This window comes from Bacillus rossius, chromosome 1, assembly GCF_032445375.1.
Source record: "Bacillus rossius redtenbacheri isolate Brsri chromosome 1, Brsri_v3, whole genome shotgun sequence".
NCBI classification, from domain to species: domain Eukaryota; kingdom Metazoa; phylum Arthropoda; class Insecta; order Phasmatodea; family Bacillidae; genus Bacillus; species Bacillus rossius.
Window position 1 is genome coordinate 112517868 of NC_086330.1, and position 15534 is coordinate 112533401.

Here is a 15534-nt window from a genome sequence, read left to right on the forward strand (position 1 = left end):
GAAAAAACAAAACTTTTAGCACAGACTGATTTATATTTGTACTGGTTCCATGTACACATCGTTCCCCCCCTCCTTTTACAACCTGTATCTATGGGTTACGAAACAAACAAAAAAATGTTTTCGTCCAATTCATTTTTGCTCATAAGTACCTATAACAACACTTCGAACACCCTTATAGCCTTGAGTGCTATCGACAGTGGTTCGATTGAATAACGTAAAACTGCATGCTGCAGTAGTGAAGTGTGGTGTGCCTGCAAGTTGCGGTTTTAAATTTGAATTTTTCATAGTTATTGGTGATTTAAATAATATCTCTGGTCAGGGAATTTTTTTTCCGAACTTCCAAAAGTCAGGGAATTTTTCCATCTCAAGTTTGCTAGCTACCATGAAAGTGCTCTCGTTACCTCATGCTCCCACACCCATTCATCTCATCAAACGCTTCATTCTCATCTCACCACCAATCAATCGTCTCTAATGATCATGATGTCGACACGACGTTAAGCCGTATTAAGGCTGTGTCCGAATTTGCCTGAAGTTTTCCATATTATACGTTATACGTACTTGTCCAGGAAGTGACATCACATGGGCTGTCCGAACTGAAAGAAGTGAAGTGTACTGGTTTGCAATTAAACAAATGTGTGTACTTTGTGCATATTTCGAGACGAAGAAACGCTGCCACTCTTGAAAAACGTTTTGTAGGTTATATTTGATACAAAATTTAAATAATTAAGAACAAAATAATTTTGCTCTTCATATTTCACTGTTATTAATACATTTAATAAAAATATAAAGTCCTAGTAGTCATGTTTATATGGAAGAAGCAAAAAAAATGTACATTCATACTGATCGTATCTACGAAACAAAAGTAGAATCAAGAAGTAATTTGTCATAAAAACGCGTGACAGTAATAAGTTTAAAAAGTACTAAATTTAGTTCAACATTGTTTAAAATAGTTAACTGAAAATTCTATAGTTCTTGAACTAACAATAAGCACTTTGGAAGTTTACCATAACCTTCGAAAACACACAAAGTCAACAAAAAAACTCTTCTCCATCCATGTGCCGTTTGGCTCTGTTTACTGCAGAACTTACAACTCTAAACATTGTCTTGTCTCTTTCAGTTGACACGGTAGTTCTACAGTTATTTAGACCCCCGACAACCTGCTCACACGTGCGGTGTGCAGAGCTTCAGTATATATATAAAAAAATAAAATAAAACAACGCACGCGATCTGAAAACTGCACAAGATATCCGAGTGGGGTCTGTTTGCGAAAAGCATTTAAGAATACACTGAGGGTGGATGAGTAGTTTTTTTTCTGTATTTCTATTTTAAACTGTATTTTTTTTTGGTCAGTGAAAATGGCTAAAACGCGTGTTTTCAGAATAAGTTTTAGGCATGAGATTTAGAGATCTTGAAAGCACTTAAGGGACTTGCATTACACCTTCATCTCCATTTCCACGCCATGTAGCCAATGTAATGGTTACCGCTCTGATCTCGTAGTTGTCCTGTGCACGACGAGAAGACTGCGCGCCAGTCCAGCAGAACCAGACACCGCGCTAGAAGCACCAGCGAGCGTCGCACTTATCGTCCTTCTGACCAGGCGGTTCCCTTGGAGCAATAGTTCTGCACGTTTCATAGCGGCAAACACTTGACAAAATAATAATCACGCGCGAACAAAACTGAATAAACGCATTCAGAAATGCGTCGTGTGTGAATGGCTTCCCTCGGAGCAGGCGGCTCGCCCCGCGGGTAGAAGCGGCCAGGCTGCTGCTCGCGCGGGGCTGCGGGCACAGGATTATATCCCGGCCCTCATTGGGGGTGGCGAGTAAAAACATATAAAAAGTACGTGAACATCAGTTCTTTCTGTGTAATTTTTTACGAACAAAGTAATTTTGTGTCCTTACACAATAGTCCTTTATGTGCAATCATACATATATTCACATTTAATAAACTAAACAAATTACATACGAACAGAAATTAACATCTCTATAGAATTAAGTACGAAATAGGAGTACCTATTATAGCTATAAATATAACACAGTATATATCTAGTAGTAAGTGTGGCTCGGGGACTTTGTTTGATTTGAGTTAAGTAATGAAGGCAGTAATAAAAGTGAAAGTGGCTTATCGTGAAATCTAGGTAAAAGCTATTTATTTCCAATTGAGTAATTGGGATGGTGAATTATGGTATTGAAAATTTTAAAGAAAAAGAGAAACTGAGGTATAATCTGGTAAAACGGGAGATAAAAACCTTTTGCCACCTATTTTTATCGACTATAACACCATATGAAAACAATGTACTGCAAGAAAATATTGTCTGTTCTATATTCTTAACCAATAAATGAATGAATAATGTTTCTTACGCGATGCAAAGCGCAGATTTTTGAACACATTTTCACTCACAACATTACAACTCTCACATCTAACAACTTCTCTGTTTGCCGGCGCAAATGCGACTAAAATCAGCCGTTAAGATGGCGGTGAAGAAAGTCAAAGTGACTTTGATGGAAAAAATGAGTACGTTTCGTTCGGTAATTTTTCGTTTTATGACGTATATTTCATATCAATTTTTTTTGTTAATCCCGAAAATCCCGGGTTTAGAAATTTATACCCCAAAAATTTGGGGACTGGAAATGGACTATGATTCCGGGATCGAGACCACTGTCTGCGAGTCTTCTGAAGTATCGTCGATGGCGGGCGCGGGTCCGAGTATCGATATTCCTTTCGACGTGTCTCCGCCCAGCCACGAGACACTCGCTCCAGGTGAAATACTTGGAAGCGCCTTTCAATTTCATTCATTTTGTACGATGGCATCGTGCAGCACAGATGTGATGGACTACATAAATGATACAGCGTGATGGAACTAATACATGTCGTAAATAAAGTGTTAGCAGCGCTGTTAATATTTTACCCATAATATCCAGCTTAGTTTGTTTTGGAAGTAAAATACAATAAGTTTCACAAATAACTTGAATAAAATGGTATGCATACCAGCAGTTTAGTTTATTTTCCTATATACAAGCTTTTTTGATGTCTAACAACTTATCTCTCGGTATACGGCATTTGGTGGGAGTCATTTCGTGAATGCGACGGAAGTCAAGGAACGGAAATGTGTAACAACCAATGTGCTGTTATCTGTGGCGCATGGCTTAAACCACTGTTAAAACATTCAAAGGAAATTTTATAGCATTAACTGTTTAATTAATTTTAGCAAAATAGGTAGTACTTTAATACAATTACATGTCGAAAATCAGGTCCAAAGCAGGAGTTTAGAATTTTTCAAATTCGATTTCACATTTATCGGAACCATTTATATAGCTAAAAAAATTGGTTGTCTGTAAAGTCGGTTTACGGACGATAGTTTAACGTGATAACGTCATAACAAAACATTAATAAAATGATTGCATACTTTTATGAATAAAATTGAATCATTTTTATTGAATTATCATTATTTTGTATGGATACAAAGAAGGAGTGAAATGAAATCTACAATTTAATTGATAAATTTACTTTTACTTGCACTTATTAATTCAAATATGTTTATTACTTTAACTAAGAGATTATTTTAACTATAACTTTTATACATGTTTGCTATTTAACTTCAAGATCTTCGTTTCCACGCCATATAAAGACATGCAGTTAAACGAGCGATTTTTTTTTCCAAAAAAAAGTTGTCGCGGAGCATTTGAATAATGCTTAATTGAATAAATTCCTACAAACATTGTAAAAAATTTATCACTGTCTTAAAATTGTTTTTTTAATAATTGGGATCAAATAACACGAGAATATTGTGTGAATAATATAATGTCCCCCCCACCAATTATTAAAATTAAATTATTTGAAGACAGCGATAAGCTCTGCGTATATATCTGCTTGTTCTATTTTATTTAAAAAAATATATTGTTATTCTTATCCAAAATGAAAGGCGTATACAAGCATTGAACTGCATTTATCAACTCTTTTTTTTTGTGATGAATAATGCAGGCATGAAACCCCCGGTACAGATTCTTGAGAGCACTCAGGGAACTTGAATTACACTTTTATCTTCACTTCTCCGCCATATAATGTTATGGTACCGCTCAACACTCACAGTTGCCCTGTGCACGAGATGACCGCGCGCCAGTCCAGAGCCAGACACCGCGCTGGAAGCACCAGTGATAGTCGCACTTAACATCCCGCCTCGCCGACACGGATACACCCCTGACTAGGCGGGTCCCTTACTAAAGTAGCTGGATCGCTGACTCTCTGAAGCGCATTCCGCAAGTCGTGGCTCGGAACGGCGAAGTCGAGGAGTTGCTGGCTCTGCGACGCGGGAGCCATCTCGAGGAAGAACGCTACCAGCAGGGTGCGGGAGACATGATGGGGTGGTAATGGACATATTAAGGGAGGCGTTCCAAGACGTTTGGGTGAGGTAGCGGATAAGCACTGTCATGTTGAGACACAACCATAAAGTCGCGGGCGGTATTACAGAACGTGTCCAAACAGAATCCCAGCAAGGGAACAAACACGTAGTCATTCTAATAAACGGTGCCCTGCGCGAGGCTAGAAACAGTTGCACATAGCAGTACGAGCACACTGCTTGACGTGTCTGCCCAACATTTGTTCGTTTACGTTTACATTAGAGTAATGGAGGGCAACAAAAATTAAGCGTATTGTTTACACCGGACGAATAGTCTTACTTTAAATTATTATCACATTTGGTAGAACACTTTTTGTAACTAAAAAATATTCCACGCTTAGAGGATATAAAATGAATTGTTTGTATATACACATACATACTATCATGTAGATTGTGTTTATTTATATTAAGTAAAAACTCGAGGCTATAAGCGTACCTTATATGAAATAACCAAACAAACGGACCGAAATATGTATTAGAAGTAGTTGTAGCAATTACTGATACTACTTAGTTATTATGAAAATATTTTACACAAACTGTAGTTATTTATAAAAGTAAAAAAAGAATAGTAGGGTTTTGAAAATACTTTGTTTCTTTTTATTTTTCACTTTACCACTCTGCTACGGAGACACAATAAATTACGTGAGAAACTATGGGTATTCAAGGATATTATTCTAATTTTATAAAGGTTTTAAGTTATTATTTCTTGTTATGGCCATTTAGTGTACACATAATGTATGCTAGGATAGTTTAACTACCGTAATTTTTTTTTTTTCCATTTCGCTCACCAATACGTAGATATATGGACATTTCCCGCGTTCGTTACGTCGCAAGTTAGAATGCAGAACTTCACACTCTCGCACTGTGCTCATGATTGGGCCGCAACTTTGAGTCAACGATGCCTATCTAGGAGAGAAGTAAGTGAATCAGGGAGTGCCACTCAATATGATAAAAATGTTCTTGTTAGAAATCAACCATTGGGTAAGCAAACCTGAGTTGAGCACACCTATGAATTTGAATTATTCCTTGAGGCTAGACGAATCCGCGATATTTCCAGGTGTCTACCAATACACATGTATCGCCTCCCAATTATTTTCGAAAATGAATAAATACGAGTTAATGGCGCCAGACGCGGGTCCACGCCAGGACGAAATCACCAAAATAGTGAGCTCTGCGCATGCGCAGAAGTTAGGGCAACAGATTGGCCACGGATAGGACAAAATGTGTGCGTGGAGTTTACGCGCGACAGAAGTGAAACTTCTTGCTTATTAGTCCTAAATAGAGATAAATTATTTACATTTTTAATCACACTATTCAAATAAAAATTAATTATACTTATGAAGTTAATTGCACATAGCCATTACGAAAACTGATGAGTAGACAAACACAAGCAGCGTTACAAGAATTCCGTAGTATCATTACTGCGTCATTTCTACTTCTCCCCTGCCATCTCCCCTTCGGGACCGTACAAATTGCATGAAGCATGCTTCGCTACGTACCTATCCCGCCCCCCCCCCCCCCTTTTGGCGTCTATCCATTCTACCTCTAGCGCATGAGTTGGAGTGCGTCGCCGCCGACACTCTCGTCCTCTACCAGTTCCCCCACCACGCACCTAAGTATTCCCCTCACGCGAGCGGAATTTTCGTAACGCTCGAAAATTGTACCCCCCTTAGCAAGAAATTTTCACTTAAAAAAAATCCTTTACGTAAAATTAAGGGACGTGACGGGTCCTACCGTGCACTAGGGAAACGGCCAGGGTACAGGTGGAGAATACTGAACACCTAAACCCTTAGGTTTGTGTCTTGGAATACCGGTATAAGTAAGTGGGTAGAACAAGTCTCGCGATGCTGTCGAAAAGACGCCGAGAAACATATGCCTTCTTGCTCACGCAATCCGCCCCCGTGCATCGCGTTTGCATACGTAAAAAAAAAAAAAAAAAAATCCTACCACGCTGAGATAAAAAAAAAGTAAGGCCGCTTCATCCGCTTGACAAAATGTCTTCACTGCACCTGGCATCGAGAAATAGCCAGATGAATATTTCTTTAAGGAATGAAAGACGAGAGAAGGTTTTCACTTCGGCTCCAAGAAGAGTGTAGTGCAGGACACAGACTAACGTTTTAGTATTGTGTTAATAAAAGGTCATATTCTTGCTTATTTTGTAATATCTGTTCGTATATCAACAATCTCAACTGTCCTGCATAACAAATTTAAGGAGAGAAGTTGAAGAAAGTGTGCTCTGGCATGAACTCAGCTTAAATGAAATTTACCTACCTTAAGGAACCCGTATAGTCATGGGCGTATGAGTGTTAGTGAGGCGGGATGATAAGCGCGACGCTTGCTGGTGCTTCTAGAGCGGTGTCTGGCTCTGAACTGGTGCAGTCGAGTCTTCTCGTCATGCCTAGGACAACTATGAAATCTGAGCGGTGACTGCAAATTAGAGGGCATTGAAATGAAGGTGAAGGTATATTGCAAGTCGCCTAAGTGCTTTCAAGAATCTGTACCAGTTGTTTTATGCCAAAAAATTACTCCGAAAAGACGTATTTTTTGCCATTTTAACTTTTCTACAAATACATTTGAAAACTTAATCCGAAATCAAAAGTACTTTTCGGCCTGCAGCGAATTATTAGATGCTTTTAGTAAACGTACCCCACCTGGATATCTTGAGTAGTTTTTGAAATAGCGTTGTTTTACCTGAAGCTCTGCGCACCGTGTGTGTGCCCAGGCAGACGGGGCACTTTCTCGAACCTTGAGATTTTGGAATACAACGTAAATTTTAACGCTGTTCTTGGTGAGAAAATATAACAAAGTCTAAAATTAAATTTTCTTTTTCAATTGCCAAAGATTTTACTAATTACCATCTAGTTATATTAAGGTAAGTTATTAATTGGTTTAATTTCCAATTCTGAAAAATAATAGAAATTGGTTGAATACATATATTTAAAAAAAGATATTAACGATCAGACTACATTAATACTTTTAAATAAGTATAGTTGTTGTTGCGATACCATAAAAATAATTATTTTTTAGTACATTATATTTGCTCTTGATTCATTAAGTTTATTGAACTACATATTTTCTGTTAGCACGCTAAACACACCATCCAGGGCGGAAGCAAACGCGTCCTTAATGGTCCGGTCAAATAGGACAATGTATTCTCTTGTAGACGGCCGCCAATTACAAGGGAACAATCGCTAGCGTGGACATGCCTTATTGCAGTCTAAATAGCGATCATATTATTTTGCGAAAAATACACGACCGTACTTATACCACTAGTCAATATTCTTTCAAACATAACCTGTTCCTCTACGTTAACTTTAAGTATAAAAACCTTTCGTTCATTAATTTTAAAAGTATTCTTACTGTATAGAATATTTTTATTGGAGACATAAGTAAATTTTATTTCAGTCTCCACATCAGATTCATCTCTCTGTCCTATTGAACATGTAACATTTTTAGGTTTGAATGAGATTTTTTTTAACGTTTAAAAACGCAATTTCTTTACCTTAGCTTAAAGAAATTTCACCCTTTGGCAAGAGTAAGTAATTAGAGCGTAACTAATTTTTACAAGTTGATAGCCGGAATAAAAAAAAAATTACCTGTAAAAGCGTCCTAATTTCTTGCAGCAGACGTAAGCTATATTTACGCACAAATTAAAAATTGCTTTCTCAGGACAGGAAGAAAATTTCAGAAATGAGATTACCCGAAAGAGAAATTTTTTTATGAGGGTGGTTAAATTAATTGACTAATATTCACGATAAAATTAATTTCCGATGAATTGATTTTGAGTGTTCGTATTTGTTTTCATAATGAATGCTACTGAATATGAGGACTCTTAATTAATATTGTTTAAATGGATTATTTTTCTAGTAGTTAATATTTGTTCACAATAGCATAAAACGTAGCAATCAAGTACGTTTAAAAATTAACTCACAAAAATTATACCTACATTAAATATTCCACCAAACCTGGGAAATAAAGTACTTGTAACTTTGTTTACACATTGACTGTAAAACTGTGGTTTAAGTTCACTTCCCAGTGAAGCAAATAGTGCTTTGAATTGTTGAAGGACATATTTCACTGTTTAAAACAGTTATTGTAGTAGTCTAATATTTTTAACTACTTAGAGATGATAAAATCGTTAACTTTTAATCACACTTGATTTAAAAGTATTTATTGAGCATATGCAATTGCTGGTTTTCACAGTATATCATAGAGAAACTATGTGGTTTGTCTATGACATACGGTGAAAACTGGCGATGGTGTATCTCCATAAAATGTTTTAAATCAATCAACACAAAAACTTTATATTTTCTACAAATAATTGTACATATTTGGCCGTATATTTTCTCATCATTCCAGTTAGTAATAATTTAATATTTCACTAATTTGGGCAACTATGTCACGAATATAAATGTTACAAGCCGTAATATTGAAGTTTTATCCCTGTAAATTTCGTACTCTTAAAACTTAAGTGTAACTGAAGGTAGGAAGAATACATTCCACTCCTGGCATAATCAGAACTTATCATTAGATTATCGGAATGAGTTTTAAATTTGTACAAGTATAAAACTTTTTACATGCAGTTGTTGCCCGTAGCTATACTAGACATCAATTCACGGATAAGGTGACAAAATATTCAGCCAAACATTATGTAGCAAATTTTAACCTCCGCATAGATACTTCCTTAAATATGCCGGTGACGTGTGGGGACACAAACGAATAAAAACAAATTAATAAAGCTCCATTATGAAATTTTTGGAATGAAGTGCAGTTAAGTCGTACGTTGTTTATTACCGGAAAAATATATTGAAATAAAAATCTCCACGGGCGTTTTAGCGAACTATTTTTTTTTCTTTTCGGATTTTGTTAATGATTCTGCTCAGTGATATTTTGTTTGTAAGGGGATCAGGTTTAATAGAAGTAGTTGTTTACACATATAATGTATCATATTTGCATTAATGTATTTAATACCGCATCTGCTTAGTAAATTATTAAATACATATATATATATATATATATATATATATCCCATAATAAGTGCTCAGCTGTGCACGTAAATGATGGATAAGAAACAGCATTCGCATTGGACGACTGCACGATGAAGCATCGAGCTTGTCAAATGTTCGCGTTTCTCTAAAAAATAATAATAATAAAACATTGTTAATCAACATATTCTGTACTCAAGACCACTTGTGAGGGGGACATAATTTCAAAACTCAGTCATGAGCCACCCTACAGCCCGCTCTGACGGCGACGGGAAACGCTACCGCCAACTCTCTCTCTCTCTCTCTCTCTCCCCCCCCCCCCCCCCAATAACCGGTTCTCCCGCAATGACGTCACCGCGCTGCAGCGAGCGCTAAAAGGCGCAGTAGGCGCGGCTGGCGCTCAGTCGCAAGCGAGCTAGCAACGAGAGTATTTGGTCGATTTGCTTCAAACAACTTTTATTAGTAACTTTAATATTTCGTGTACTATGTGTGTGTGTGTGTGTGTGTACACACGCAAAAAGTAAGGAATAATGCTCAAACTAAAAGTTTAGAAACAGAAGAAGCAACGACTGACACCCATTTCTAATTGGTCACCTAGACTTTCCACGGGCTCGGCCTAGGCCCGGAGTGGCGAGCACGACGCAATACGCCGCCTCGAGCTGCAGCTGTCTGCATCGACCTGACCAGCGATAACGCACCGGATATGGAATCAGTAGACGTGGACAACCCAGAGGAATCAGAAAATCACAACATCGCACCCTATTGCGCACAGACGTGTAATCATACCCAATATATAAATTAATATAGATATATATTTTATCAATTCCTTCAAAGTATCCTGAGCACCCCACTGGGAACTTGAATCGAATTCTCGGAAAACATAGCTGTGGTCACCCCGACTTTTGTCCACCCCATGTTCTTTTTCTTTCTTCACCCCGCGGGCCAAAGCGGCAAGCCTCGGCGGGAGGCGAGCGCGCCGTCGTCGGCGGGTCTGCGGCAGCTGCGACTTGTCTCGCGTCACCTGCCACTCGCGCGCTTCCTCCGCTGTCGACCGCACTATCGATCCCTCGGCAGTGTCCTCCCGGCTCCGTCGCTCTCCGAGGAACTCGTCAACTCCTTTAGGGCCCGCATGCCGTGCGCACAGCCTCTCGAAGTTGTTCAATTTACTGTCTCTACCATGCCATAAATCTGGAACAGGTTCCCAATTCCAAGTTCCAGAGAATGGACCATAGGGTGCGTTCACAGAGAAAGCTGGTAGCAAGTTACTTGTTCCTAGCGCTTGCTCCCAGCGCTTGCAAGCGCTCGTGGTTAGTGTTGGGTGTTCACAACAAAAGCTTAGTAAGCTTTCAACTATCATTGCGATATCATCTTCCTCTAGTGATGAAGAATTGTTTTACTATAAAATGTAGATTTAAAAGTGCGAAGACAGAAAGTCGGTATACATGTAGGTAATTAACCGCGGTAGAGGAAGATTTGGTGAATACCACCATCTGTTTCCTCAGCTAAAACTGGACAAGGCGAGGTTTTTTTTTCTTATGTGAGGATGGAGTTGAGGACGTTCAATTATATCCTCAAGAAAATTGAAACTAATTTGGACAAATGCTGGGGAAACTGGCATAAGCAACCAATTAATACCGAAGAACGGTTAGTTATTTGTTTGAGGTAAGTCTTGGTTGATAATAATTATTTTTAGGAACCATTTACTATATAATAATAATTTTTATATAGTTTTTACTATGCACTATTATGGATCTTGTATTGTTAAGATAATCTGCACTTATATCCTGAGATGAATTGAATTAATTATGTAATGGTATCGGAGTAATGAGGTTTTATTAATGTCTAGTGAATTAATTAAAGTAATACAAAACACAACATAGTAGGAGTTTCAATTATTTATTAATATAAGAACATAACAATGAGTAAATTAAAGGAAACACAAACAATTGTGAATTTAAATATAATAGGCATATTGTTGGAAATGTTTACTGTTTCTTACACGCATAAAAACTCCTCAACTAGTTATTTTTATTTGAGATTTAATAATTGGTCAAGTCCGTGAAAATACTCATTTGCAGAAATTGGTGTTGCCTCATATTCATCCATGGATGCGCTCTGGTTAGAAGTGCCACAAGGTGAAAATGGAGTGTTGTTTTTAGGTGTAGATCCAACACTGTAAAACATGGAGTAAGCAAATTGCTGAACAACTTCCTGAATCCTTGCACGAAATGGAAAAATCTGTTCCGGACGAATTTTTCTGACATGTGGTAAAAGCGTCTTGAAGAATAATGAATGCTCGTCTTCATGTTCCTTTTCTTCTTTATTGTTCCTCTTTTGTGTTAAAATTTCTAGTTTTTTTCTCTCGATTTCCAACATTGAAGACGTAAAGTCATCAGTTCTTCTACGTTTGATTCGATCCGTTGTATGTTTTCTAATGTTTTGTGTTTGTGAAGTAATTGTGAAATACCCTAGTATTCTATTCCGTAAAAACGATCAGCTATTGTGGATATATCGTCATTATCCACGGCATTATCTTGCTGGGGCTGAACTACTACCACATCTTCAGACCCAATAACTTCTTCCTTGTCGCCTATATCTGGAGAGTTCCTCCGCTGTTCAATATCTTCAAAAATATTTTGGCTTTTTACTGTGGAACAGTTACAGAAATAAGTGGAAGTCTCTTTAAAAAAAAAATTAAACAAACATTTATTAATGTTCTTTGAGCAATTGAATTATATTTGAATAGTTTTAATAAAAGGACTGAAAATATTTACAATATTTTAAATAGTATGTACACTTATAACTTTTAATAATTGTCTTGTAAAACTACTATTAATTATTCATATAAAAATTTAAAAATTCGTATCAAAAATCCTGTAGTATACCTATGGTCGAAAGTAAACTATTCGTGCAGTAGTATTCCTTAAAATAACAAATTCAAGTGTCAAAAATAAATTTGCTTACCTTCAATGTTCATTTCCAAACCTATCTCCTTCCAACACTTCTCTACGTACACTCTATTCGCATGTTGTTTGAGACGTTTGTCCAAAATAGGTCCTCTTCTAAACACTTGTGAAATAATTTCATCGACATCCATGTTGACTTTACAAGTAGTTGTCAGCGACTGAATGCTGCCGGCGCCGAAAAACAAGTATCAACACATTCTTGCTTGCCGTTCAGGGCTTGTAGCAGGCGCTTGCAAGTCGGAACAAGCTTTCTCTCTGAACACACACACTTGATACCATTAAAACATTTTCTCGCGCCGGTTAGCGCTTGTCGGCGCTTGTTAGCAAGCGCTTGCAACCAGCTTTCTTTGTGAACGCACCCATACTCCCGAACCTAGAATCACATTTTCCAGAAGCTCCTATGCGACGTCAGTCATCGGTAGAACATGTATCTAGCTGTGTACAACAAAATGATGATTGTAATCTTGCCAGATTAGAACAGAACTTTAAGAACCAACAGCTCTGTCGCCATCTATACCAGAAGTACATCTTGAATCAGTCGCTCCGTCCACAAACGAAGAAGATTATAATGTTTTACCTGAAATTAGAAACCAACAAAAAGAACGGGAATAAAGTATGAAATTTGTGAATGAATTAAAATTTAAAGTGGAAATGCAGTCAAATATATAAACGCATAGTGAAGATCCGTTTCGTTAGCCATTCAAACATGATCGTCCACTTCGGTGTGCGACTTAAGAACTGCCTAAGACACGGATGGCTAACCAGTGCCAGTGATGGGACGCGACAAAATAATTCGGGAATGCCAATAATTAAAGAATATATGTACTTGATCGAAAAAGGAACATTTTTTTGTGGACATGTGACCTTTGTATCGGTGTCAGAACAGTAACAGGGAGCGCGCACTTCATTTGTCTTCGTCTTCATTTGTTTTCGTTTGTACGTCGTCAATTTCAATTACATTTTTCAGCGTTTTAAACGGTTTTCAGCGTTTTTAAATTGTATACTTCGGCATGGCTAGTTTACCAAAAATAAATAAATAAATAAATAAATAAATAAATAAGTGCAGAAAACATGTCAAAGAGACTTTCGATTTTGGTGAACTGAGAAATACGGCATGAATAATCAAAGCGATAAAGCAGTGTGTTTGATGTTATGGAACGGTGGTATGTAGAACATCGTCTGTAAAACGGCATTATGAAACAAATTAAAAATCTCTTAGTCAAAAAAGCGAATCAGAGCAAAATGAGTTTACAGCATGTGTATTGAACAGTCAACGTCTGTAATTAAATATGTTAGTAAGGATTGTCATACAAGTGCTGCAAGTTTATCGACAGCAAATTTCATTGCCCAGCACGGTAAACCTTTCAATAAGGATGAATTTTTGAAAGAAGCTTGGTTGAGCATGGACCTCTTCTTTTTTTTTTGTTGTGATTTTCGAAATTTAGATAAGGTATTTCAGCGTATCAAAGATATTCCTTTATCTAGAAACTCAATAAAAGACAGAATACTAAAACTGGCAGAAAATTTAAACGAACAACAAAAAATTGACATCAAGTCCTCTTCTTTTATTTCGCTATGTCTCGACGAAGTACTGATGTAACGAAATCTGCTCGTTTAGTGGTTTATGCTCGATATTTCGTAGATAACGACGTCAAAGAACAATTAATTGCGATAACATAGTTGACAACAACTACATAGGGTACAGATATTTGTACGGCTTTTAAAAAATCACTTGCTGACAAAGAAATTGATTTAAGTAAAATTGTTTCTATAACGACTGATACTTCTCTATGTATAGTGGACAAAAAAGATGATTTTATCAGTACATTTCTACTACAAATATGACATTGAATTCTTGTATTCTACTGCATAATTTATCAACAGGCCCTGTGTGCTAAGTGTGATTTTGCCTTCCTTGAAAATATAATGGCAGTATTAAAATAATAGTGAATGTCATATCGTCGCAGGATTTAAAAAAATGAAAATATGATGATTTGTTGGATGATGTCAACTCAGTGTATGATGGCTTACTAATCTATAATAATGTTCGTTGGTTGAGTCACGGTAACGTACTTCAAAAATTTGTTTTATTGTTTGGAAGAAATCAGGCTGTTTTTACAAATTGAGGGAAAATTGAACAATGCCCTCAATTAATTGATGTTATGTGGCTTTCAGAATTAACTATTTTTACAGCATTGTGCCAGCATGTCAATGAATTGAACATAAATCTTCAAGGTATAAATAAAACGATTTTTTGTCATGATAGATTTCATTCGTGCTTTTTAGGGTAAATTAAAAATTACAGTAACGATACTGCTACAAAAACTACAAGTATTTCCCAAACTTAAAAAAAAAATCGTCAAATATTAATATTTACACGAAAACCCATACAAAAAAAGCCACTAAAGAGTTTAATTCGGCAATTCATTCATCAATCGAAGAATTTCAGCAAGATTTGTCAATTCAAAGAATTATTGGAAACATTCAAATTTATTATGTATCCTGAGGTTACTTCAGTGGAAAAATTAAACTGGACTAAATTTGATAGGTTGGCTATTATGAAGAAATTGAAATGCAGCTGATTCACTTCTAGTCTAGTTCAATATGGACCCAAAAATTTATTGAATTATGGAAAGATTTTGAATTAATGAAATAAACTGTCAAGCAATATGAGTAAAAATGACAATACCAAAATTATGGAAACGTGGAATTCAATTCCAAAATATTTAGTTGTCTCAATAAGCTGGATATTTCTATCTTAACAATATTTTCATCTACCTATGCTTCTGAGTCATTATTTTCAGAAATCAATAACATTAAAAACTTGCATCGTAACCGTTTATTAGATGATTCTAGCTCAGCTTGCATTCTGCTAAAAGTAACAAAGTACAAGCCTAATATAAAATATTTAGCATCTTATTTGCAACAGCAGAAGTAACACTAACCTTTTATTTTCTTTAAATAAACATAAAATAGTAAACATTTCGATTACTGTATAAATTTTGATCTGTAAACTAAGAGATTTTTAAAGTTTATTGTATCCAGTTTTATTTTTATCCATTATTATTATAACTAAGTCAAGGTTCTTTAATGGCACGCCATAGCCACATTATTAATTTTTCCCATAAAAAAAGGCACGTTCACCAATAAAGGTTCGTCATCCCTGGTGTCATCCCAGTGGTGTCTG

General features: G+C 36.5%; 1 protein-coding gene across 3 annotated transcripts in view; it reads left to right on the top strand.

Annotated features, from left to right (window-relative positions):
• LOC134542324 (neural-cadherin-like) overlaps window positions 1-15534 on the top strand; it is an 865978-nt gene that overhangs the window by 484966 nt on the left and 365478 nt on the right. The gene's annotated exons all lie outside the window — the stretch shown is intronic.